This window comes from Perognathus longimembris, chromosome 6 (assembly GCF_023159225.1).
Source record: "Perognathus longimembris pacificus isolate PPM17 chromosome 6, ASM2315922v1, whole genome shotgun sequence".
Classification (NCBI taxonomy): domain Eukaryota; kingdom Metazoa; phylum Chordata; class Mammalia; order Rodentia; family Heteromyidae; genus Perognathus; species Perognathus longimembris.
In genome coordinates this window covers 53,884,175-53,908,457 of record NC_063166.1, presented here as the reverse complement: position 1 = coordinate 53,908,457, position 24,283 = coordinate 53,884,175, and the positions used below count along the sequence as shown (strand labels likewise).

The following is a 24,283-nucleotide window of genomic DNA, read 5'->3' as shown; positions in this document are numbered from 1 at the left end:
TTGTCCTATTTGTTACACCCTCCTTCATTTTTCTTTCCCTTCCCCAGTTCAGATAAGCATATATACAATGTCCAGTGTATTGGGTACATTTCTTGTACACTTTGTTACCTCCTCCCTCATTCCCCCATCCCCCTTCCCCCTTTTCCTCTCCCCCCATGAGTTGTTCAGTTGGTTTACACCAAATGATTTTGCAAGTATTGCTTTTGGAGTCATTTGTCTTTTTATCCTTTGTCTCTCAATTTTGATATTCCCTTTCACTTCCCTAGTTCTAATGCCAGTATATACAGTATCCAATATACTCAGATGAGATTCAGTGATGGTGCGGGTACAACCACAGAAAGGGAAAACAAGAGGATCATCAACAACAGAAGCTATGCTTTCACATGGCATGTTGAAAGTAATTACAACAGTGATATATCACTCATTTCCATAACATGGAGTTGATTTCACTTAGTATCATCTTAGGCATTCTTAAGGGCATAGCTATTAGGCTCTTGTGATCCTCTGCTGTGACTAGCCTAAACCTGTGCTAATTAAGCCCTAGGAGGGAGACCATAGAGTCCATGTTTTTTTGGGTCTGGCTCACTTCACTTAGTATAACTTTTTCCAAGTCCTTCCATTTCCTTATGAATGGGGCAATGTCATTCTTTCTGAAAGAGGTATAAAATTCTATTATGTATATGTAACACATTTTCCTGATTCATTTATCTACTGAGGGGCATCTGGGTTGGTTCCATATTTTAGCAATAACAAATTGTGCTGCAATGAACATTGTTGTGCTGATAGCTTTAGTGTGTTCTTGTTTGTGGTCTTTTGGGTAGATGCCCAAAAGTGGGGCTGCTGGGTCATAGGGGAGCTCTATGTTTAGCCTTCTGAGGAATCTCCATACTGCTTTCCAGAGTGGCTGAACCAGTTTACATTCCCACCAACAATGAAGTAGGGTTCTCTTTTGGCTACATCCCTTCCAACATTTTTTTTTTTTTTTTTGCCAGTCCTGGGGCTTGGACTCAGGGCCTGAGCACTGTCTCTGGCTTCTTTTTGCTCAAGGCTAGCACTCTGCCACTTGAGCCACAGTGCCACTTCTAGCCTTTTCTATATATGTGGTGCTGAGGAATCAAACCCAGGGCTTCATGTATATGAGGCAAGCACTCTTACCACTAGGCCATATTCCCTGCCCATATCATTTATTATTGTTAGTTTTCTTGATAAAGGACATTCTTACTGGGGTGAGATGGAATCTCAATGTTGTTTTGATTTGCATTTCTTTTTTGGCCAGTGATGTAGAGAACTTTTTCATATGTCTCTTGGCCATTCTCATTTCCTCATCAGAGAAGTCTCTTTTTAAGTCTTTACCCCACTTGTTGAGGGGACTGTTGGTTCTTTGCGGTTTTGTTTTAGAGGAATTTTGTTTTTTTTTAGTTCTCCATGTGTTTTAGTTATGAGGCCTTTGTCCATTGTATGGCCGGTAAAGATCTTTTCCCAATCTGTGGGCTTTCTGTTTATCTTGCGAGCTATGTCCTTAGCCCTGCAGAAGCTCTGCAGTTTGATGCAGTCCCATTTGTCCATCCTTTCTTTGATTTGTAGCATTTCTATGTCTTTGTTAAGGAAGTTTCGTCCTGTGCCAAGGAGCCCAAGTGTTTCTCCTACTCCTTCTTTTACTGTTTTCAGGGTATCTGTTTTTATTTCAAGGTCTTTGATCCATTTGGAATTGATTTTGGTTCAGGGTGATATATAGGGACCTAGTTTTAGTTTGTTGCAGGTGTTGAACCAGTTTTGCCAGTACCATTTGTTAAAGAGGCTATCTTTCTTCCATCCTATATTTTTAGCTCCTTTATCAAATATTAAGTAGGCATAGTTCTGTGGGCTCATTTCTAGGTCTTCAGTTCTGTTCCATTGGTCTACAGGCCTGTACCAGTTCCAATACCAAGCTGTTTTTATTACTATAGCTTTATAATACAGCTTGAAGTTTGGTATTGTAATTCCTCCAGCACTGTTCTTTCTGCTTAGGATTGTTTTTGCTACTTGTGGTCTTTTATTGTGATAAGAAGCATTTTAAAAAGCATACTCATGGCCTAACGTATGTAACTGTAACTCCTCTGTACATCACTTTGACAATCAGTAAGTAATTATTAATAAAAAAAATTTTTAAAGAAAATGGCCAGTGGCAAACACATCCTCAGGCAGCATGTAGGTTTAAAGCCCTTTGAGAAGCGGTTGGAGCCAGTATTCCTCAAACCTACCCAGGTCATCATATGAAAAAAAAAAAAAAAAGAAAGAAAAAATGATAACAGTTGTCACAGTCAAGAACTAAAGTAAATCTGGAAAATAAAAGTAATATGAAATCCTGGATGGGATCATGATTCAAAACTTTAATTTAGGTTAAAACTAAAACAAATGAAGGGACTGGGAACATGGCCTAGTGGTAAAGCACTTGCCTTGCATACATGAAGCCCTTAGGCTCGATTACTCAGCACCACATATATAGAAAAAGCCAGAAGTGGCACGGTGGCTCAAGTGGTAGAGTGCTAGCCTTGAGCAAAAAGAAGCCAGGGACAGTGCTCAGGCCCTGAGTTCAAGCCCCAGGACTGGCAAAAAAAAAAAAAATACTAAAACAAATGAATTAAGTATGGGCTGTACTTAAGAACAGTAGGTGTACATTGGGTCATCAATGGTGAGAAATGTTCCATACTAATATAAGATATTAATAATAAGGGGAAGGGAGAGAACAGGAGAAAGAAATGTTCTCTTTACCTGACTCCTGTAACTGTAACCCCTCTATGTATCACCTTTATAATAACAATGGTAAAACTAAAACAGTCATCATAAGGAACCTGAATCATGGGCATATGATAACACCCTCCATTTTTAACTTCCCTATACATTTAGGATTCCAAAATAAGATTATTTTGACAAAAAAGCATGAGAGATGAAATGTGGCAGGAATCACCTTTTATCTAGATTCATCAAGTTCTTAATCTTATACTTGTCTTACAAATGTCACATTTGGGGGCTGGGAATATGGCCTAGTGGTAGAGTGCTTGCCTTGTATACATGAAGCCCTGGGTTCAATTCCTTAGCACCACATATATAGAAAAAGCCAGAAGTGGTGCTCTGGCTCAAGTGGTAGACTGCTAGCCTTGAGCAAAAAGAAGCCAAGGACAATGCTCAGGCCCTGAGTTCAAGCCCCAGGACTGGTAAAAAAAAAAAAAAAAGTCACATTTGCTACCCAGGTGGGAAGGGAAATGTTGTGACTCTAAGACCAGAGATATATACCTACCTGAGGTATCTACCTGTAGAGGGGCTGGAGGAAGCTGTAGAAAGCATGTCTGAATCTCCATCACTCATTCCTAAGTGTCTTCCCCTTATACTCCCAGCCTCATTCCACTATGATTTTATTCTTGCCAGCATTAGCCAGTCAACAAATGACAGGCTCTTGGTCTCATCAAAGAAAGAATTCAAGGGCAGATACACAGAGGAGGTTTTAACAGAGTATAGTTTCTAAAAGCAAAAGCTAGACTTTATTGAATCAGAAATGATTGGAAAGTGATAACTTTCCCAGAGGAAAATACAAATGGGCAGTAGCTTGACCAAGCAGTCAAGTTCCCTGAGCCTCAATTCTTAGGTAATATAGATAAGGTTTAACGATTGATTATATTAAAGATATGTACATAATTGTGCAGTTTGGGATTTTTAAAAAGAAATTAGAGAGCTTTTCTAAGAACTGGGTAGCAGGTAGTCACTTACCAAATTATGTATCCTCAGAGGCAAGATGGTATATTGAGGTGAGGTGTGAGTGCATGACACTACAACAATTAGATGTAAATGAGACCTCTGGCTAACCTCTAGAGTTTGGAAGTTCTCTGTTGGGGTTATTGCTGGGAGCTGTTGATCACTCTGCCAAAAAGTATCCTCAATCATGTTCAACCATTACCCCAAGACAATGGTGGAGAAGGGTGTTTGGAAATTATGGCCTGGTGCTGAACCTACTCTCCTTTGTTTTATTATCATCTCCTTCCCATCCACCTACACTATATCACCAGCCCATCTGTCCTCTATGTGTTTCTCCTCTTCTTCTATTTCAGAAAGTCAGACTGTATAAATTCCAAACCTATGTGGCCTTTGGATTAACATCTTGCTGATTTTGTAGTGGATGGAAATCATGTTTTATCTGTCTTCAAGAGGATCTATCAGCTGGGCACCAGTGGCTCATGCCTGTAATCTCTGCTACTCAGGAGACTGAGACCTGAGGTTCCCAGTTCAAAGGCAGCTCAGGCAGAAAAGTTTGTGAGACTCTTATCTGCAATTAACCAGCAAAAAGTCCTAAGTGGAGTTGTGGCTCAAGTGATAGAGTGCCAACTTTGAGCATAAATAGCTAAGAGATAGCACCAAGGCCCTGAGTTCAAGCCCTAGCACTGGTACAAAAAAAGAAAGGGGTAGGGAATCTATCATCAAAAGGTGTTGCTTCCTGTCAGAGAAACACAATGGGACCAGTAGTACTTACAAAACCATTTGGTGTAAACCAACTGAACAACTCATGGGTGGAGAGAGGAAGGGGGAGGGGGAGGGGGGAAATGCGAGAGGAGGTAACAAATTGTACAAGAAATGTACCCACTGCCTTACGTATGAAACTAACCCCTCTGTACATCACTTTGACAATAAATAATTATTCAGAAAAAAAGAAAATTGAGAATAGAAACAAAAAAATAATTCTGTAAAACAGAAGATAAAGTTATAACAGTAAAACAAAAAAGGTGGTGGTGGTGTTTCATGGGAAAATGAGCCATTTGTGACAAAGCACAAGGGAGATGAGTTGGCTGAAGGCACTTCATTTGTACCTTAGTCAAGTACTGATTGATATTGTGCTGTACTTTATTGTGAAATTTATATTGTCATCAATAAATGTGAATCTTTTTATCATCCACTTTAGCCATGAGAACAGGGCACTGCATTTTCATTGCATTTCCTTTTCAAAATCTAACCTAAGTCTTTCTTCCTCCCAAGAAAGTTTCTTTGGTTGCTGTAGCCTTCATTTTCTCCAGTGTTTCTGGACACAGGAAGTCTTAATATCATACAATCATGTACCTTTCACTAGGTTTCTCAGATTAACTTTAAGTTCCTTGAAGGCAGAGACCAATATGACCACGGCCTGTATCCTTGAAAGACTCAACTTAATCTGTATAATACCACTCCACCCCACCAATTACCCACAGCCCAGTGCATGCTCTCTGCCCCTTCCCTAGGGCAGAGCTGGCTATCTGGGGTTGCAGGCAGCTCACAGGCATAGCTTGCTGCCATGGCAACATGGCATCCCTCAACTGGACCATGCTTCATGGTGTTGTAGAGCAGCTGCTACCGCTGTGTCTCCACCCGTGCCATTTCTGCTTCCCTGAATTTTATATTGGCTGGAATAATAACACGAATTAAGCTATTTGCTGGTTTCTATTACCATTTTTTGGTAAATTGCTTTTTCCATATTAATGCATGAGAAAGAGACTGTCTGCAAAACATACCATTTATTTCGCTGAGAAAGAGCTTTAAATGCTCAGTCGTGGTTTTTCTAATATAATTCACTGCTTCCAAATGTATTTACTGCTGCCTCAATAAATCCAAGTAAATCATGCCTTTATGCATGCATGCTATACCCAGGTTGAGATGAGATTTGTTAATAGGCTGTGTTGGTTGAGGCCTGCATGTGACTGTTCACTTAGAACAACTATTCTGAAATGCTGCTTGATAATAGAAGAAATGTTAGGAACAAAGTCTTGCTTCATCCTTGGAAGAATTCTAGTTTAAGGAGCCCTGAAAGGAAGAAAAAAAGAGAGTGAAAGGAAAAATAAGCTTACCATACATTTTGCAAAGTGAAATTTCCAATTGGAAGCTATAAAGAATTTTTTAAATCTTATTATATTGTAAAGATGATGCATAGAGGGGTTGCAGTTATAAAAATAAGGTAATGAGTGCATTTCTTTTTGAACAGTGTTACCCCTCCCTCAGTTACTTCCTAAAGAACTTTTAAAATGTGATTTTATGACCAGTTTGGGATTACATCATTTTTTTTCCTTTCCCATCACACAGAGAAGGTTTTGGGAATCTAGTTTATGTGTACAGTTTCTACATTGGTGTTTCCTACTCCCATGTATGCATATCTATATACATAGATATAATGTAATATATAATTACATTATACCTATGAGTATAGGGCTGGGAATGTGGCTTAGCGGTAGAATGCTTGACTAGCATGCATGAAGCCCTGGGTTTGATTCCTCAGCACCACATAAACAGAAAAAGCCAGAAGTAGCACTGTGGCTCAAGAGGCAGAGTGCTAACCTTGAGCAAAAAGAAGCCAGGACAGTGCTCAAGCCCTGAGTCCAAGCCCTATGACTGGCAAAAAACCTATGAGTATATAATACTTAGGTATATTTTCTGTATAATTGTCTACTGTACAATTACAAATAATTATGAGATTATCATGATTTTATAAGTATATAAAATTATACTTTATATGTTTTTATTTTATTTTTATTTATTTTGTTTTGTATTTTACATTTATTTTATACATATATTGTATTTTAAATTCATATTTATATACTTATTCATGTACTTATAAATATAAATATATAAATATATTTATATACTTATAAATAAGTCATGCTAACTTGGTATGTTTATAGTTCCTTATATATAGTAATAAACATATAAATGGATCAGTTCTTGAAATTTATTATAGCAGACACATAATGCAGCTAATTAACTGGCTTTAACAGTCTACATGTCTTATGAATAAACTGAGCATTTGGTATAAGAGGATGCTGAAGAAAAGAAAAGGAAAAGAGGAAAATGAGGAAGAAGTTCAAAGCTGAAGAAGTGGACCTGAAGAGTGAAATCCTAATGGGAAAATGGATTTGACCCACAACACATAGCTACCTTGTGGCTAAACTATAAGTCAAATGATGACATTGTAGCAAATCATTAGGATTTCTTCTTCAGTTGTGGACAATTGTGAAATAACCCTCAAAGACTCTAGTGCATGCACCTTCCTGCCAATTAGTATCTAAACACTGCCAGAACCCAGCAAACATAAAGCAAAGACATTTTGGGAGTCCTCCCCCAGACAGGCCTGGAGATTTACTACTCCACTTAGGTCCCTGCTCACTGTTTTCCTCTCCAGCTTCCTTACAGACTAGGAATCCCATGCTGTCTTTTTAATTAAAAATAATAACAATTAACATACTGAACAGTGTTGAATACAAACAAACCATTATTCTTTTTTAATCACTGAAGCCCAGTAATTTATCTTTGTATTTAGCAAGCCCTCCAAAGTAATAAATCAAAGTTAATCCTAAAATTTAATGACTGAGAAGTTTGGAGTTAGGGGTGGGAAGGGGGACTTTGAAACTAAACTTACCAATGCAACACACACACAGAGTCAAGAGCCAGAATAAACCTAGGCTAGTTTATAGGTTGCTGTGTTCCAGATGTGAAAAGAAAGAAATCATAAATGTTGTTAGCTCAAATTAACCCAAATACATCTTAATTCCTTTATCAGCCACCTTGTATTTGTGTTCCTGATCTCATAAATATGTTCCCATAATTCAGAAAGAAGCCTTATTTATAGATTTGATTCTGCCTTTAAAAACAGATAACACTGATTCATTATCACAAATTCCTTCCAGAATGCTTCACTGTATATGTTGTTTGATATTTAATGTTGCAGAGATTGAAAATGCCTGTTATACATTATACAGATTCAATTAAATATAGTATTTTAAAATAGCTAGCTATCAACTTTAAAGTTTCCATCCTTAAAATGAACCCTGGTTCCCTTTCATTGTTGACAAAGCAGCTTTGGCTACATAGTACCACATGTCTTCAGATCTTGTCTTATATTCCCAGGGCTCACAAATGTAATCTACAAACAGGTGCATAATATAGAAAATTCAAACAGTGCATAGAGGAGAAATCCCCCCAAACCAAGCCCCCTCTTCATTTCCGTACCCTGAATAACTATCCTCAATAGTTTGTGTCTCCTTGCCACAATTGTGCACATAATAATGAGGAGTCACATTTAAAAAGTAAAGAATAGGTAAAAATTAATTTTAAGAATGCATTACGTACTATCCAATGTATTTTCATTTTACATTCTTGTTTTGTACTGTCTTCCAACATCTCAATTCAGAATGGTCCTGTTTCAAATGCTTAAGGGCAGGCAATAGGAGGCATAGATTACCTACTGGATGACACAACGCAAGCTCTTTCTGAGAGAGACAATGAAATACAGAGAAGCAAAGAGGAGACACAGAGATAGAGAAAAGTGGTGGGAAATTATGTCAGTCCAGGATGTTGGAGATAACAATTGAAAGGCTGATCCAGCAGCTGACAACACAGGCTCCAGGTTGCTGTCTCTGAATTTTTCCTCACCTTCTCCTGTGGTTGCAGTCTGGTTGCTGTATGTCCAGGTAGCATGTCTTCCTACTCCAGCCTCCAAAAGCAGAATATTACAGAATGGCTAGGAAAATAAGAAAGAGGTCTTATTCACTCAAAGAGGGTAGAAAGATTGCGGGGGGGGGGGCAGGGGGGGGCAGATGACCATTTATAGCTCTAGCCAGAACAGATCCATGGTTTTCCTTAATCAGAAGAAAAGCTGGGTCAACAGAACTGACAATGCTAGTTTACAGCAGCAAGTTGAGATAAGAGAAAGTGTTGAAAACAGTTAAAATACAGGCACTCAAAGAACTTTTCATAACAGATTTAGAAATTGAATTCCTGGCTCAAACAACATGCCCACTTTAGAGTTCCCACACACACCACATAGGCTGTGCTAATTCACATGTCCTCAAAAAAATGTTTAAGAAAATACATTTCATCTTATCTGCAGCAGCATGGCATAGCCGGACTCTCAGATAACCTTGTATGTTTCATGCTTTCATGACTATCACCTGCAGCTTATCCAGAAGTTAAATCATTTCCCCAAGACACGGGCAATAACAGGTGACCCATTTGCCATCCCAATTATGTCCAACTCAGAAGTAAATAATAGTTCAAGAACACAGAAGGTACAAGTAAATACTCTCAGAAGCAAATTTAAATATCCAGTGTAAGATTCAGTCCCTCCTCAATATAAGCTTTAGTATTTGTGAAAACTTAAAGGTGCTTAGTTTTAACCAACAAGAAAAGGAGATATTAGAAATGAGTGTTCTACTGTAAACTGCTTGGAATAGCTTCTGTTCTTGAAAAGAAGGTAAAAACTCATGACAACAAAGGTAGTTACCCTCAAATACTCTTATGGAAGCAAGCATGGTGGTGCATGCCTGTAAACCCAGCTAAAAGGGCTGATGCAGGAGGATTAGAGCTTGATGCCAGCTGGGCTAGCTAGCAAATTCAAAGCTATCCTGAGCTTCCCAGCAAGACCTTATCACTAAGCAAAATGTCCATCAAAGTTTATGATTTGGAAAAATCTCTGGCCTAGCCAAAACCTTATCTCTGAACAAAATGTCCATCAAATTTTGTGATTTGAAAAAAAAAAAATCTGACTCTGGCAGAAATGTTTGAAATTACTTGAAAAATTGTAAACTCAAAGAAATAAAAGGATTAAGATTAAACATGTGGGCTAAAACATGTAACTAAGATTCAGACATCAAAGTAATAGGCTCAAACATGTAGGTAGCTAGGACTCAGTCAATGGATGGTAGAAATGGAGTATATGTGAACGGGCTGGTTGTGAGAGGTTGCAGGGGAGTTCCTTCTTTCCTATTATCAAAACTTTCCCAAAGGTCTAGGCCCTGGGTATGAGAATTTTTGCTCACATTCTGAGAAATTCCTGCATGCCACTACTGCTCTGTACTCCACACTTGCTCACATACTCAGCTTCACAGTAGTCCTATGAAGTTGTGAACCTGCCAGTTATTTCTACATAACAAACAAAAAAACTCACAGTCTACGATAGACATTAGATTAGTGTGTTTATGACCTGGTTGTGATTCAGCTGACCTAGGGTAGGTTCAGCTGGGCTGAGGTGTGAGTGTATGTCTGATGAGCACACATCTGAGTGTTAAAATGTTTGCACTTAGTGGCCCTTGCACAAAAGTATTGTTTTCTCAGTTCTTGGAACAAGTTAGAGTGTCTTGGTAATAATGTGATTCCAACAGGTAGACAGGTGCCCCCATCTCCACCCCTATCCAAGGGTCATATGGAAGAAAGACCAGAACATTGAATTTGGTTGGTAAGAAGTCACTGAAGGAGTCATCCCACAAAACCTGGGAAGGGCCGCCACCTAGATCAGCTACTCCTACTTATGGAATAATGGACCAGCATCCCCAGCAGCATTGGGGAGCTTGTTTGAATTTTTCCAAACTCCATCCTAGACCTGCCAGATTACAACTTATTTTTTTATCTAGCTTTCTAGATAATCCTGATACTGCTTTTAAATTTGAAAACTTGCACTAGGAGGAACTTCTGAGAACCTGGGAAATTGGAGCTTTGTAACTGTAGTCAACCTGCTGAAAGGTTGATGATTTGTCACAGTTCTGTTCATGTTCTTGGTTGGGTGAATGCTGCCTAAATTGAACTACATTTACAGTAGTTGAGATGGATTCTAGTCGTCTTTGTCCCTGTCCTGCAAAAAAGACTTTGGCTTTAGTTTCTTTAGAAGTAAGAGGTGGTTAGCTGGTTGATAGGTTGGTTAGTTGACTAGCTCATTGATTTGTCATAAAGAATATTAATGAGTCCATGTTTCTTTGGGTCTGGCTCACTTCACTTAGTATAATTTTTTCCAAGTCCTTCCATTTCCTTATGAATGGGGCAATGTCATTCTTTCTGATAGAGGTATAAAATTCCAGTGTGTATATGTACCACATTTTCCTGATCCATTTGTCTACTGAGGGGCATCTGGGTTGGTTCCATAATTTAGCAATAACAAATTGTGCTGCAATGAACATTGTTGTGCTGGTGGCTTTAGTGTGTTCTTATTTGTAATCTTTTGGGTAAATGCCCAAAAGTGAGGCTGCTGGGTCATAGGGGAGCTCTATGTTTAGCCTTCTGAGGAATCTCCATACTGCTTTCCAGAGTGGCTGAACCAGTTTACATTCCCACCAACAATGAAGTAGGGTTCCCTTTTGGCCACATCCCCTCCAGCATTTGTTATTGTCGATTTTCCCTGATAATGGACCTTCTTACTGGGGTGAGGTTGAATCTCAATGTTGTTTTGATTTGCATTTCTTTTATGTCCAGTGATGTAGAGCACTTTTTCATCTGTCTCTTGGCCATTCCCATTTCCTCTTCAGAAAAGTCTCTTTTTAACTCTTTTTTTTAAAAAAAAATTTATTGTCAAACTGATGTTCAGAGAGGTTACAGTTTCATATGTTAGGCATTGGATACATTTCTTGTACTGTTTGTTACCTCCTCCCTTATTCCCCCCTCCCCCCTCCCCCTTCCCCTCTCCCCCCATGAGTTGTTCAGTTGGTTTACCCCAAACAGTTTTGGAAGTATTGCTTTTGGAGTCGTTTGTCTTTTTGCCCTGTGTCTCTCGATTTTGGTATTCCCTTTCAGTTTCCTAGCTCTAATACCAGTATACACGGTTTCCAATGTACTCAGATAAGATACAGAGATAGTACAGGTACAACCACAGGAAGGGGATACAAGAGGGTCATCAGTAATAGAAGCTATGGTTTCACATCACATGTTGAAAGTAATTACAACAGTGATATAACAGTCGTTTCCATAACATGGAGTTCATTTCACTTAGCATCATCTTATGTGTTCATAAGGGTATAGCTATTGGGCTCTTGTGATCCTCTGCTGTGACTAGCCTAAACCTGTGCTAATTATTCCCAATGAGGGAGACCATAGAGTCTATATTTCTTTTATTTTTTTTTACTATAGCATATCATTGCATTTATTTATCACATAGCTTTTTACACAGATCAGTTTGTAGTGATATTTCAAAGCATTACTATATACTGTATCATCAATCCATTTTACCATACATGTAAACCAACATATTTTACAAGATGCAGTATCATTTTTTTTGCAATCTAGAACATCATATCAAAAAAAATTCTCCTGAAAGCAGCAGTTGGCTTCTTCATATGCACTGCCATGTTTTCCACTTTATCTTTTTTTTTTAATTTTTATTATAAAACTGATGTACAGAGAGGTTACAGTTTCATACGTTAGGCATTGGATACATTCCTTGTACTGTTTGTTACCTTGTCCCTCATACCCCCCTCCCCCCTCTCTCTTCCCCCCCCCCCCCCCGAGGTGAGTCCATGTTTCTTTGGGTCTGTCTCACTTCACTTAGTATAATTTTTTCCAAGTCCTTCTATTTCCTGGGGCAATGTCATTATTTCTGAGCCAGACACAAAGAAACATGGACTCTATGGATTCCCTCATAGGGAATAATTAGCACTGGTTTAGGTCACAGCAGAGGACCACAAGAGCCCAATAGCTATGTCCTTATGAAAACATAAGATGATGCTAAGTGAAATGAACTCCATGTCATGGAAACGAGTGTTATATCACTATTGTAATTACTTTCAACATGCCATGTGAAACTGTAGCTTCTTTTGTTGATGATCCTCTTGTATCCCCTTCCTGTGGTTGTCCCCACGCTAACACTGTATCTCATCTGAGTACCCTGGATACTGTATATACTGGTATTAGAACTAGGGAAGTAAAAGGGAATATCAAAATCCAGAGACAAAGGATAAAAAGACAAACGACTCCAAAAGCAATACTTGCAAAACCATTTGGTATAAACCAACTGAACTCAAAGGGGGAAAGGGAGAGGGGGAGGAGGGAGGAATGAGGGAGGAGGTAACAAATAGTACAAGAAATGTATCCATGGCCTAACATATGAAACTGTAACCCCTCTGTACATCACTTTGACAATAAATTAGTAATTATTAAAAAAATTAACTTCTAAAACAAAGAATATTAATGAGATAACAGATGAAATTTGAATAAGAAATATAAATTAAATAACAGTACAAAAGGAATACTATCTCCTGATTTTCATAGTTGAACTATGGTTAATAAGAAGGTGATTAAAAACTGGGAGAGCCAGGTGCCAGTGGCTAGCTACTCAGGAGTAAGGATCACAGTTCAAGACCTCCTCAGTCTGAAAAGTCCCTGTGAGACTTATCTCCATTCAAAAGCCAGAAGCGGGTGGGAGGCTGGGAATATGGCCTAGTGATAAAGTGCTTGCCTCGTATATTTGAAGCCCTGGGTTCAATTCCTCAGCACCACATATATAGAAAAAGCCAGAAGTGGCACTGTGGCTCAAGTGGTAGAGTGTTAGCCTTGAGCAGAAATAAGCCAGAGACAGTGCTCAGGCCCTGAGCTCAAGCCCCAGGACTGTCAAAAATAAAAAATAAAAATAAAAAAGCTTGAAGTGGCTCTGGGCTCAAACTGGTGGAGTGCTAGCTTTTAGCACAAAAAACTCAGGGAGAGCACCCCGGCCCTGAGTTCAAGCCCCACACTGGACACACACACACACACACACACACACACACACACACACACACACACCACAAAACAAAAAAACAACAAAAAAAAGAGAGAAAATGAGGAAAGAAGTGACACTGTCCAAAAAGAAATGTACTGGGCTGGGAATGTGCCTTAGTGGTAGACTGCTTGCCTAGCATGCAAGAAGCCTTGGGTTCGATTCCTTAGCACCATATAAATAATAAAAGCTTGAAGTGGCACTGTGGCTCCGGTGGTAGAGTGCTAGCCTTGAGTAAAAAGAAGCCAGGGACAGTGCTCAGGCCCTGAGTTCAAGCTCCAGAACAGACAAAAAAAGAAAGAAACAGAAAAAAAGAAATGTACTCACTGTCTGGCTTATGTAACTGTAACATCACTTTTACAATAATAATAAAATAAATTAAGGTGATCACTGTTTTTTGGAAACACAGGAAGTTTTGAAACTTAAGGAGAAATGCTATTTGCCATTGCTCTCCAAAGAGTTCAGGACCTAAAAGTAATTGTGTCTGTGAGGGAGCACATACATATACAAAGAACAGTAATGCATATATAGTAACATGTTAAGATTCAGGAGATCCGAATGATGAGTGTACAGGAATTGTTAAACTGTTTTTCAGGGTTTCTTTTATTATTTTTTAAAATAATTGTCAGGTTTTTCTATTTTTTTTTTATTTTATTGTCAAATTGATGTACAGAGAAATTACAGTTTCATACGTTAGGCCTTGGGTACATTTCTTGTACTGTTTGTTACCTCCTCCCTCATTTCCCCCTCCCCGCTCCCCTTTCCCTTCTCCCCCCATGAGTTGTTCAGTTGGCTTACACCAAATGGTTTTGCAAGTATTGCTTTTGGAGTCGTTTGTCTTTTTATCCTTTGTCTCTGGATTTTGATATTCCCTTTCACTTCCCTAATTCTTATACCAGTATATACAGTATCCAGGGTATTCAGATGAGATACAGTGATAGCGTGAGTACAACCACAGGAAGGGATACAAGGGGATCATCAACAAAAGAAGCTACAGTTTCACATGGTGTGTTGAAAGTATTTACAACAGTAATATAACAGTCATTTCCATAACATGGAGTTCATTTCACTTAGCATCATCTTCTGTGTTTATAGGGGCATAGCTATTAGGCTCTTGTCATCCTCTTCTGTAACTAGCCTAAAGATTTTAAAAATTACAAAGTAAAGGAAGTGGAGCTACCCTGACTTATATTGCAAATGTGTGCAATGAAATTGGTTTCACAGAATGTCTTTTGTACATTTTTGATCCTATTTTGCAACACTGTCTTCATCCCTCCACAAGAAACAGGAATGTCTCAGGAGATGATTTTGGAGAAAGGATGTTGGGGTGGAAAGCACCCTCTACAGTGTGATCATTATGGCTGGAAATGTTCCTTTCCCTCCAAATCCTTGATGTTATTATCTCTCCTATGATGTTAATGCTAACTTATCAATACTAAGAAATGGTTTGAAGCTGGGCATTGGTACCTTATGACTCAAAATCCTAGCTACCCAAGAGCTGAGATCTAAAGATTGAGGTTTGAAACCAGCCTGGACAGTAAAATCAATGAGAGTATTATATCTTATTAACCAGATGAAAAGCTGGAAGTAGAACTATGGTTCAAGTTGTACAGAGCCACCCTTGAGTGAAAAAGCTAAGTAAGAACACAAGGACCTGAGTTCCAGCCCTAGTATTGGCACAAAAAGAGGAAGAAATGGTTGGCAATGATAGAAATGCTAACTATCCAGATTTGATCATTACAGATGGTATACATATATCAAAATATCACTGTACCTAATAAATATGGAGAATATGTGTCATTTAATTCTTTGTCAGAAACTAGTATAAAAGGGTAGCCTTTGTGGACAAACAGACAATGATTAAATCCCACCTCATTCACTTTCAACCTGGGGGGGCTTGAGTAAACTTCTACCATGTCCTCATTGGAAAAAAATCATAATAAGTATTAAATTAGGACTGTGCTAAACACATGAAAAATTGTTTAATAACTATTTACTGTTATTCCTACAATAGCATTTCATATATTTAATAGTTCCAAATACAAGTGTAGTGTCCACAGTATATGCATAGCATGTTCAGGTTTATCGTGTCCACTCTCTCACTATGGAACTGAAGAAATAGACACCCAGAGAAGTTAAATATCCAGCCCAGGGTAACAAAGCTTGTCAGCATTGCTTACCAACCCAAGTTCTTTGTGCCTGAACTAATTTCTTCCAGCACAGTCTCAAGGTCTAGGTTCTGGGAAGGCAGTGGCATGGGGCATGGGTGCTCAATGGTTTTCCAGAAAAGGCATTTAGGTAGGACACAGTATCACTTGAGGGTCCCAGGCTTCCCCTGACATGGGCATAATATGTTTCACCAGTTTGCTCAGCCATTAGAATAAGAAAATGCCAGAGAGTACAGGAGCTCTGAATCTTCTTTAAACATTAGGTATTTTGAGGGCCATGGAAAGGAGCATAATACAATGAGACTTAGAAAACTGAGAGTTCAAATGTGCTAATTAACCCGGGCAGGTCACTGAACTCTCAGTTTCCATAACTGCAAAGCCCTATTAGCAACACTGATGTCTCTGCATGTGTGGCACAAAGACCAGAGGGAAGTCCTGCTGGGGAAACAGGCCTGGAGTCTGGGTGGTCATAAAATGTTTGTTCTCTGCTCCCCAAAGGCTGGCTGTGGGCAACGAAACTAATGGTAAGTTGGAAATGGGAGAAGTCAACAGGATGAGACCAGTGAGAGTGCAGACCTAGAAGGAAAGCTCTCAGGGTTTCTGTCCCAAGTGTGGTAATAATCACCAATCACAGGATTGGTACCTTTGCATTCACACACATGAATGGAAATGGGGAACTTTGTCCCCAGCTGGATCTTCAAGGAAGTATGTAAAACAAGAAGCCAGGCATTGACTGCTCACACCTATAATCCTAGCACTCAGAGTAAGAGCTGAGAATCTCAATTCAAAGCCAGCCTGGGCAGGAAAGTCATGTGACTTTATCTTCAATTTAGCACCAAAAGGAAAGAAGAAAAGAAAGCAAGAAGGAAGGAAGGGAGGGAGGGAACTAAGCAAGAGGACTTGGCAATAAAACACACATCTTAAATTTTATCAAGTGTAGAAAAGGATAATATATCTGGTTCCTCAAAGCCTTAAAATCTGAAAATAAAAGGAAGGAAGGAAGGAAGGAAGGAAGGAAGGAAGGAAGGAAGGAAGGAAAGGGAGGGAGGGAGGGAGGAAGGGAGGGAGGGAGGAAGGGAGGGAGGGAGTGAGGGAAGAAAAGGAAAGAAAAGAAAGCTGGAAGTGGAGCTGTGGCTCAAGTGGTAGAGCACTGGCCTTGAACAAAAGTTCAAAAGCTGAGGTCCATTGCCAAGGCTCTTGAGTTCAAGCCCCAGGATTAGCACATCAAAGAGAGAGAGACAGACAGACAGACAGACAGACAGAGAGATTTATTTCTCTTTCTTTTTTTTTTTTTTTTGGATGACAAATGTGTCTTGGGTTGTTTAGCTCCAGGAAAATCATTTTTTATTGTCAAGGTAATGTACAGAGGGGTTACAGTTACATACGTAAGGGAGTGAGTACATTTCTTGTCCAACTTATTACCCCCTCCCTCATTTTTCTCCCACCTCCCCAGTCTCTCCTCCTCCCTCCCCCAAGTTGTACAGTTAGTTTATAACATACTATCTTGTAAGTATTGCTGTTGCCTTTATGTTGTTATTTAAAATTTACTATATGAAATTATTTCTTTTTCCCCTGTTTGTCTTCCCTATGATTTAGCCCCTGTTGTCACTGTATTTGATTCAGGCACCCTGGCTATTTTATATATATTTGTCTGAATTAGGGAAGGTGAGACAAAGGATAAAAGACTTCCCTTTATTTCTCATACATTCTCATTAGTATTGGGTTTCCTTTGCAATTATTTGACTAATTAGAAAGACAACATGGCATAGAGAGGAGGGTACTGATTTTTTTTGTACTGTGATAAATCTAATCTAATATAAATAATAATAAAATGATATAATATAAATAATATAAATCTAATATAACCAATGGCTGAAATTGTAGTAATTTGGGTAAGTTTTTTAAATGTCATGAGGCTCAACCTCCTCTCTCATAAGATAATTATAAACCTAAAGCCTAAAGATGGGAAGGAACAATTATATTTGGTTGCTATTTTGTGGATCAAGAATTGGGAAATGCACTAGACACTATGTTGGAAATTAATTCTATAACTTTGGGAGTAGGGAAGTCAGGAGGGGAAAAACTGGGAGAGAATGAGGGGGTGGCACTGTTCAAAAGGAAATGTACTGGGCTGGGGATATAGCCTAGTGGCAAGAGTGCCTGCCTCGGATACCCGAGGCCCTAGGTTCGATTCCCCAGCACCACATATACAGAAAACGGCCAGAAGCGGCGCTGTGGCTCAAGTGGCAGAGTGCTAGCCTTGAGCGGGAAGAAGCCAGGGACAGTGCTCAGGCCCTGAGTCCAAGGCCCAGGACTGGCAAAAAAAAAAAGGAAATGTACTCATTACCTGTATCATGTATGTGTAACCCCTCTTACATCACCTTTACAATAAAGTTTATTTTTTACAAAAGAATTTGGAAAAAAGAAAGAATTTGGGAAGGAGTTGTCAGTTACTGCTTGGAGTTTCGGTTTGGATCAGAGGGTGGTAAGGTTGGAGTCACTTGAAGACCTCTCACACTGGAGAGCCCTGCTGAGCATGTTGGCTGGAGCATAGCTCTACAAGACAGCTTCAGGGCAGTTGGACTCCCTTAACATGGCAACAGCTTATCTTTTTTTTTGGCCAGTCCTGGGCCTTGGACTCAGGGCCTGAGCACTGTCCCTGGCTTCTTCCCGCTCAAGGCTAGCACTCTGCCACTTGAGCCACAGCGCCTTCTGGCCGTTTTCTGTATATGTGGTGCTGGGGAATCGAACCTAGGGCCTCGTGTATCCAAGGCAGGCACTCTTGCCACTAGGCTATATCCCCAGCCCAACAGCTTATCTTAGATCAAGGAAAACAGTTTGTCTCTTCTGTTCTCATGATAGAAGTCCCATAACATCACTTCTACCAGGCCAAAGAGTCACAAGCTACACCAGGTCAAGAGATAAGACCTAGGTCCAACCTCTTCCTGGGAAGAACACTAAACACAAGTCTGAACAAAAGTATTAGAACATTTCCACAGTAATGGTTCTGTGGTTACAAGATTGTAGAAAAGATTCACTTATATCAAAATTGCAAAATATTTTGTATTTGATGTTATTGAGATTTTTTTTGGTAATCATTCTTTTGTACCAGGGTGATGGGATGCTGCTCCTCATGGATTGGAAAGACACCTGCCGAAAGAGGGTAACACAGGTGTATGGTGTTTCTTCAAGCTGCAGCTTTATATAAACCTAATCAATCACTTGAGTCTAGGCTTGGCAACTAGTTGAATGCCATCGATTGTTCAGATGAATTGACAGAACGCCTTCTCCAGGTCCCTAGGATGCATTGATCTTTCCTCCTCAGGGCTGTATGAGTGTGGCTGAATGGTGAAAGGCTTTCTAAATGGGAAGAGTTATTGATTTTCTTTTCTCCCATTTTTGAAAGCTCTCTGCTTACCAAGTGCTGAGCAAACATCAGGCAAATGGCAGACTGTGTAGAAATAGATCAAGTGATGAGCAACAAAGGCAATCCTGGCTTTCTGAACACAAAGCTGGTTAAGCATCAAGTGTGCTCCCCCTCACCCCCCACACACTGATTTTAGATTGGAAAGTGCACGCCATTGTTCACACTTTGTTATTTGCCAATTGATAACACAGCTGGCCTAGATGGTACAGAGTAGCATCATGGAAAATATTTCCAACCAATTTAAGAAGTGATGCTCAAACCCAACCTGCAGGCTGAGAGCCTAAGCATTCAAGTCAGAGTAATGCTGAGCCTTTCACAAGATAGGGTTAGCATCCTGGGTGTCAAAGTGAAAAACTGATTGTATTCTGGATATTGTAAAGAAAGTCATGCCTTTGTCTCAGTTGTGACAGATAAACATAAGTTAAGAGATTTGTGGATTTCTTTGCTATAGAAGACATTTAAGAAACCACACACCAATACTATGTTGCTATCAACACCCAAGGAAACAGAAATATGATTGTCTATTCTCAGGGGGAAAAAAACTAGACATTCCCTCAAACAATGAAACAAAAGTAAGCTAGAAGTTACCTTAATGATGACTGGGTACCACTGGAAGGAAAGCAATGAATATAGACTAAGATGGGAATGCTGGGATTTGGGGTTGGCTCGTTACCAAAACACAAGTCCAGAAGGCCAGTACAGTAGCACAGCCTGCCTCAAAGAACAGCAAAGGAACATCTTCAGACAAAAATATTATGTCATGATTTTGTCAGATTTTCCCAACTTACTTTTTTACATTCTGTTTTCATTGTTATTATGAAGGTGATGTACAGAGGGGTTACAAGTTACATAAGTCAGGCAATGAGTACATTTTTTTTTAACAGCATCACTTCTTCCTTTGCTTTCTGCTAGTTTTTTCCCTCCTGTTCCCCCAGAAGTTGTATAGTTCATTCTCAAAGTAGTGTCTAGTGAGAATCACAGCTGCATTTGTTCACCCTTTACCCCACTATATCTGTGCTCCCCCCACTTACTCTCCACAAATCAGATAGACTTACATATAAGACAAAGGGTTCAGAAAACAGAAACAGTGACAAAGGAGAAAAAAAATAAGAAAAAAAAAACCTCTTGATTCTATTTCTTCAAGTTTATTTCGATATCGTTTTATGTGATCACATGCACATAGCTATTGAGCCTTTGTGATCCTCTCTTAAGAAAATACTCCTTTGATCTTGCCATGTGAATGTCTAGAGTCCTGTACAATTTATCATGTCCAAGTGTGGTTTTAGTTGTCTTTTATCATCCAGTGTGTTTACTTACAGATCTATAGGCACATTCTAGTACAATGAGGGAAACCATGAAACCTATATTTTTGAGGGTCTGGCTTACTTCAATATACTTTATACTTTATACAAAATACTTTAATATAATTTTTCCAAGTCTTTCCAATTCCTTATGAATTGTACAAAATCATTCTCTCTGATGGAAGCATAAAATTCCATTGTGTATACATACTATATTCTCTTGACCCATTCATCCATTGAAGAGCATCTTGTTTGATTCCATATCTTGGCTATCGTAAGCTATGCTGCAATGAGCATGGTTTTGCTGGTAGCTTTAACATGGTCTGGTCTGTGGTCAATTGCATAAATGCCCAAGAGTGGAATTGCAGGGTCATCAGGAAGCTCTATGTTTAGCCTTTTCGGGAACCTCCAAACTGCTTTCCAGAATGGTTGAAAAAGTTTACATTCCCACCAACAGTATTCTCTTTTGGCCACATCTGCTCCAGCATCTGTTATTGTTGGTGTTCTTGACAATGGCATTTCGAACTGAGGTGAGGTGGCATATTAATGTTGTTTTGATTTGCATTTCTTTTGTTGTTTTGTTTTGTTTTTGCCTGTCATTGGACAATACAACCTTGTGGATGCATGAGCCTACTTACATAGTCCATGCTTGACCAAATTATTGTTTGTCTGCACATGTCCGTATTATTGACCACTATTTTGCACCTGGTACTTCTAAGAACTCAGAAATAAAACTAGGGGCTGATTACCAGGAAGAAGGCTGGTATTGAGAGGTAGTGCCCAGACTGACAAAGAGCTTTGGTAGATGTTGAGCGAATAAACAAATCCATATTACCAGAGAGATACTCTTCTCTGCAATTCAAATGGAAAACATTCTCAAAACACTAGCATGACAGATGAGTCTTAATGGATAGATGAACTTTCAACAAGTCCCTTAAAATTCAAGACAGGACTTCCAGAAGGGACATGGGAATGTCACCTAGCATCTTGCTTTCGAAGTGATTCTGGTTAACTTACAAATTCATCAAGATAGACCATCTGTTTTTGCATTAAGAATAACACACATTTTAGGAAGATCCAGTCAACAATTAATATAACAAAACCCTTTCTAGAAGGCTTCTCAGGGATACACAGCACTTTTTAGATTCCACAAAAACAGTTGCATAAAAGTAATTGAGTTTCACACTGTGCAATGATACGTGATGTAGCTTTTTAAAACGCTGACAAGGCACAAGCAAGCTGATGACTTTCGTGACTTTCATTTGCTTGTTTAACCATAGGATGATCTAGTTCATGTTTAGAAGTAGGAGAGAGTAGACAGAAATCATAACCTTTCAGAGAATAATGGTGGGCTTCTCACTAGAGAGGTGCTAAGAGAAGACCTTACATAGCCCTGTTCTATAAATGCAAAGCTATAGGATGGAAGTTGCTTATTCTCTCTCTCTCTCCCTGTCTCTCTCTGAGAGTGAGAAAGTATTTTTCACATTGATTTGGTTGTCCCCCCGAGGAAATTATAATTTAATGGCAGTTCAGCACCAAAGTGTCTTAAATACTCAGTGTTCGAGGCTAAATAGTTGTATATGGTTCAATCAATCCATTTGCAAGAGATGTGACCAAAACTAATGATGGCTATCACAAGAAGTGTCACCAGTATCAGGGATGAGAGGATGAGGAGTGGGTTCATGTGTCAATATTTTCACACATACACAAACACACACACACACACACACACACACGAGAAAACATTGAGGTATCAGAGACTGTGCACTGAGCAGGAGACACATGGGGAGAAGTGAGGATTTAATAGGAAAGCTATCCTGTCCAGATCAGCAGAGGATAGACAACAACATGCTAACCAAGATGGGCAGGATTCTGAAACTTTGAAATCCAGGTTACAGCTCTTCTGTGTTCTACTTACAGAAAAAGTGCATGCAACTATGTGAAGCATCCAGGACTTGAATGTTTGGGGAAAGCAAAAATAGTTGTCCTAGGTGGCCCTGTAACTCTTCTGCAAATCACTAGCTGAAGATAGGAAATGAGAAAGGTAGCAAATGTGTAGGACTAAGATGTTATTGTTTATTTTATTTATTGTTTAGGTATTCATTTTGAGAGTCTAACAGAAATGATCATCTTTATTATCTATGTAGCCCTCAGCCTTTCCAGAAATAATATTACAGACAAGATATCCTTCTGTGCTATCTCCAAGATTCCTGACCTACAGAATCTGTGAGCATAATAAAATGGTGGCTTTAAGCTACAATAACCTGAATTTATTTGTTTGGCAGCAGCAGTAGACAGAACACAAACACTGACCTCTTGAATAAATCACTAAGTGGCTTCTAACATTTCATTTTGGAGAAAAGGTCTAGTCCTACTTGTTGGTTTTTTTCTTTCTTTGCTTTTCTTTCTATTAATATATTTTTGTTTCCTCTTTGGATGCTTCTGGGATTTTGTTTTTGTCACTGCATTCAAATAACCTCAGGCATATGGTTAAGTATAGATCTTGTGTTATTAATCTTTCTTAGAATGTGGTAGCCTTTTATTTGTAGACTCTTGTGCTTTGTGCCTGTTCCAGTGTTTGTTTTGTTGTTTTCCAGGAATATTTTTAGGAACAATTTTGGTCTGATGAGCTGGTCCCTAATGATAAATTTGGAATATTGAGTTCAAACAATTTCCACCTACAAACCCAGTCCTCTTGCTCCAGGTCTAAGAGTCAAGTAGCCATGGGCCCATATATATTCTACCTCCATAGGTGGACTGTATGCTCCATCTAGCACAGGTAACAGTGAATACTGGCAATGGATTTATCATCAGTTAATATTTTGGATCACTGAGTCTTAGGATTTGTCTTTCATAACCTCCATACAACCTAACCCTACACGGTATTGCTTATTACATGGCACATGCCTCCTCTCAGGCCTCAGAAACAGATGACTCTCTAGCTATAAGCTATTTTTTTCAGCATCACTGCTTTTACTTATTAATGTATTTTCTTTTTATTATTATGTTCAACTAGCTGTACAAAGGAATTGCCATTTCACAAGGCAGATTATGAATAAAATATATCTTGATAAATGTCACCCCTTTCATCCAACCCTCCCCTACTCACCCCTTCCCTCATTACTCTTAATTTTGTAGGATATACACTGGATTTTTTAATTATTTTTATTGCTATTGTAAAGATGATGTACAGAGGAGTTACAGTTGCATAAGTCAGAGTACATTTCTTTTTGGACAATGTCACCCCTTCCCTCTACATTGGATTCTTAACTACAATTTCTCCCTCTTCTCTTTTTCATTTGTCTACCCTTTTCCCCTTGACTCCACCCCACCACTTTTGAATACCCATTTCCTGGTGGGGTTTTTTTTTTACTGAACTTTGATTTTGCCTTTCTAAGGAATTACATTATTTGAAATTTCCTTTGAATCAGCTAACTCAATTATGTACACTTGCAAACAAGTAAATAAATAAATAATACATATTTGCTTCTAAGTTTATAAGCTAAATCTAGTTTTCAAATATAAGGGAAAACATGCATCCTTTGTCTCTCTGGGCTTGACTTACTTTACTTAACATATTTTTTTCCAGGTCTTTCCATTTATTTACCAATAGTACTATATCACTCTTTCTAATGGATGAGTAAAATTCCCTGGTGTATATATACCACATTTTCTTGATCTATTTATCCACTGAGGAATATTAGGGCTGGTTGCACACCTTGGCTATGGTGAATAGAGCTGCAATAAACATGGTTGTACTGATAGCTTTACAGTCTTCAGGATGAGAGATTTTTGCCAGCTATGTATCAGACAATGGCCAAAAATCCAGAATATACCACGAAAAATTAAACCCACAAAAAACCAACAACCCAATATGGAACCAACCCAG

At 38.9% G+C, this 24,283-nt stretch overlaps 1 protein-coding gene across 2 annotated transcripts in view; it reads left to right on the top strand.

The window, feature by feature from the left end:
* Pcsk2 (proprotein convertase subtilisin/kexin type 2) overlaps positions 1–24,283 on the top strand; it is a 263,957-nt gene that overhangs the window by 101,923 nt on the left and 137,751 nt on the right. The window lies entirely within an intron of this gene.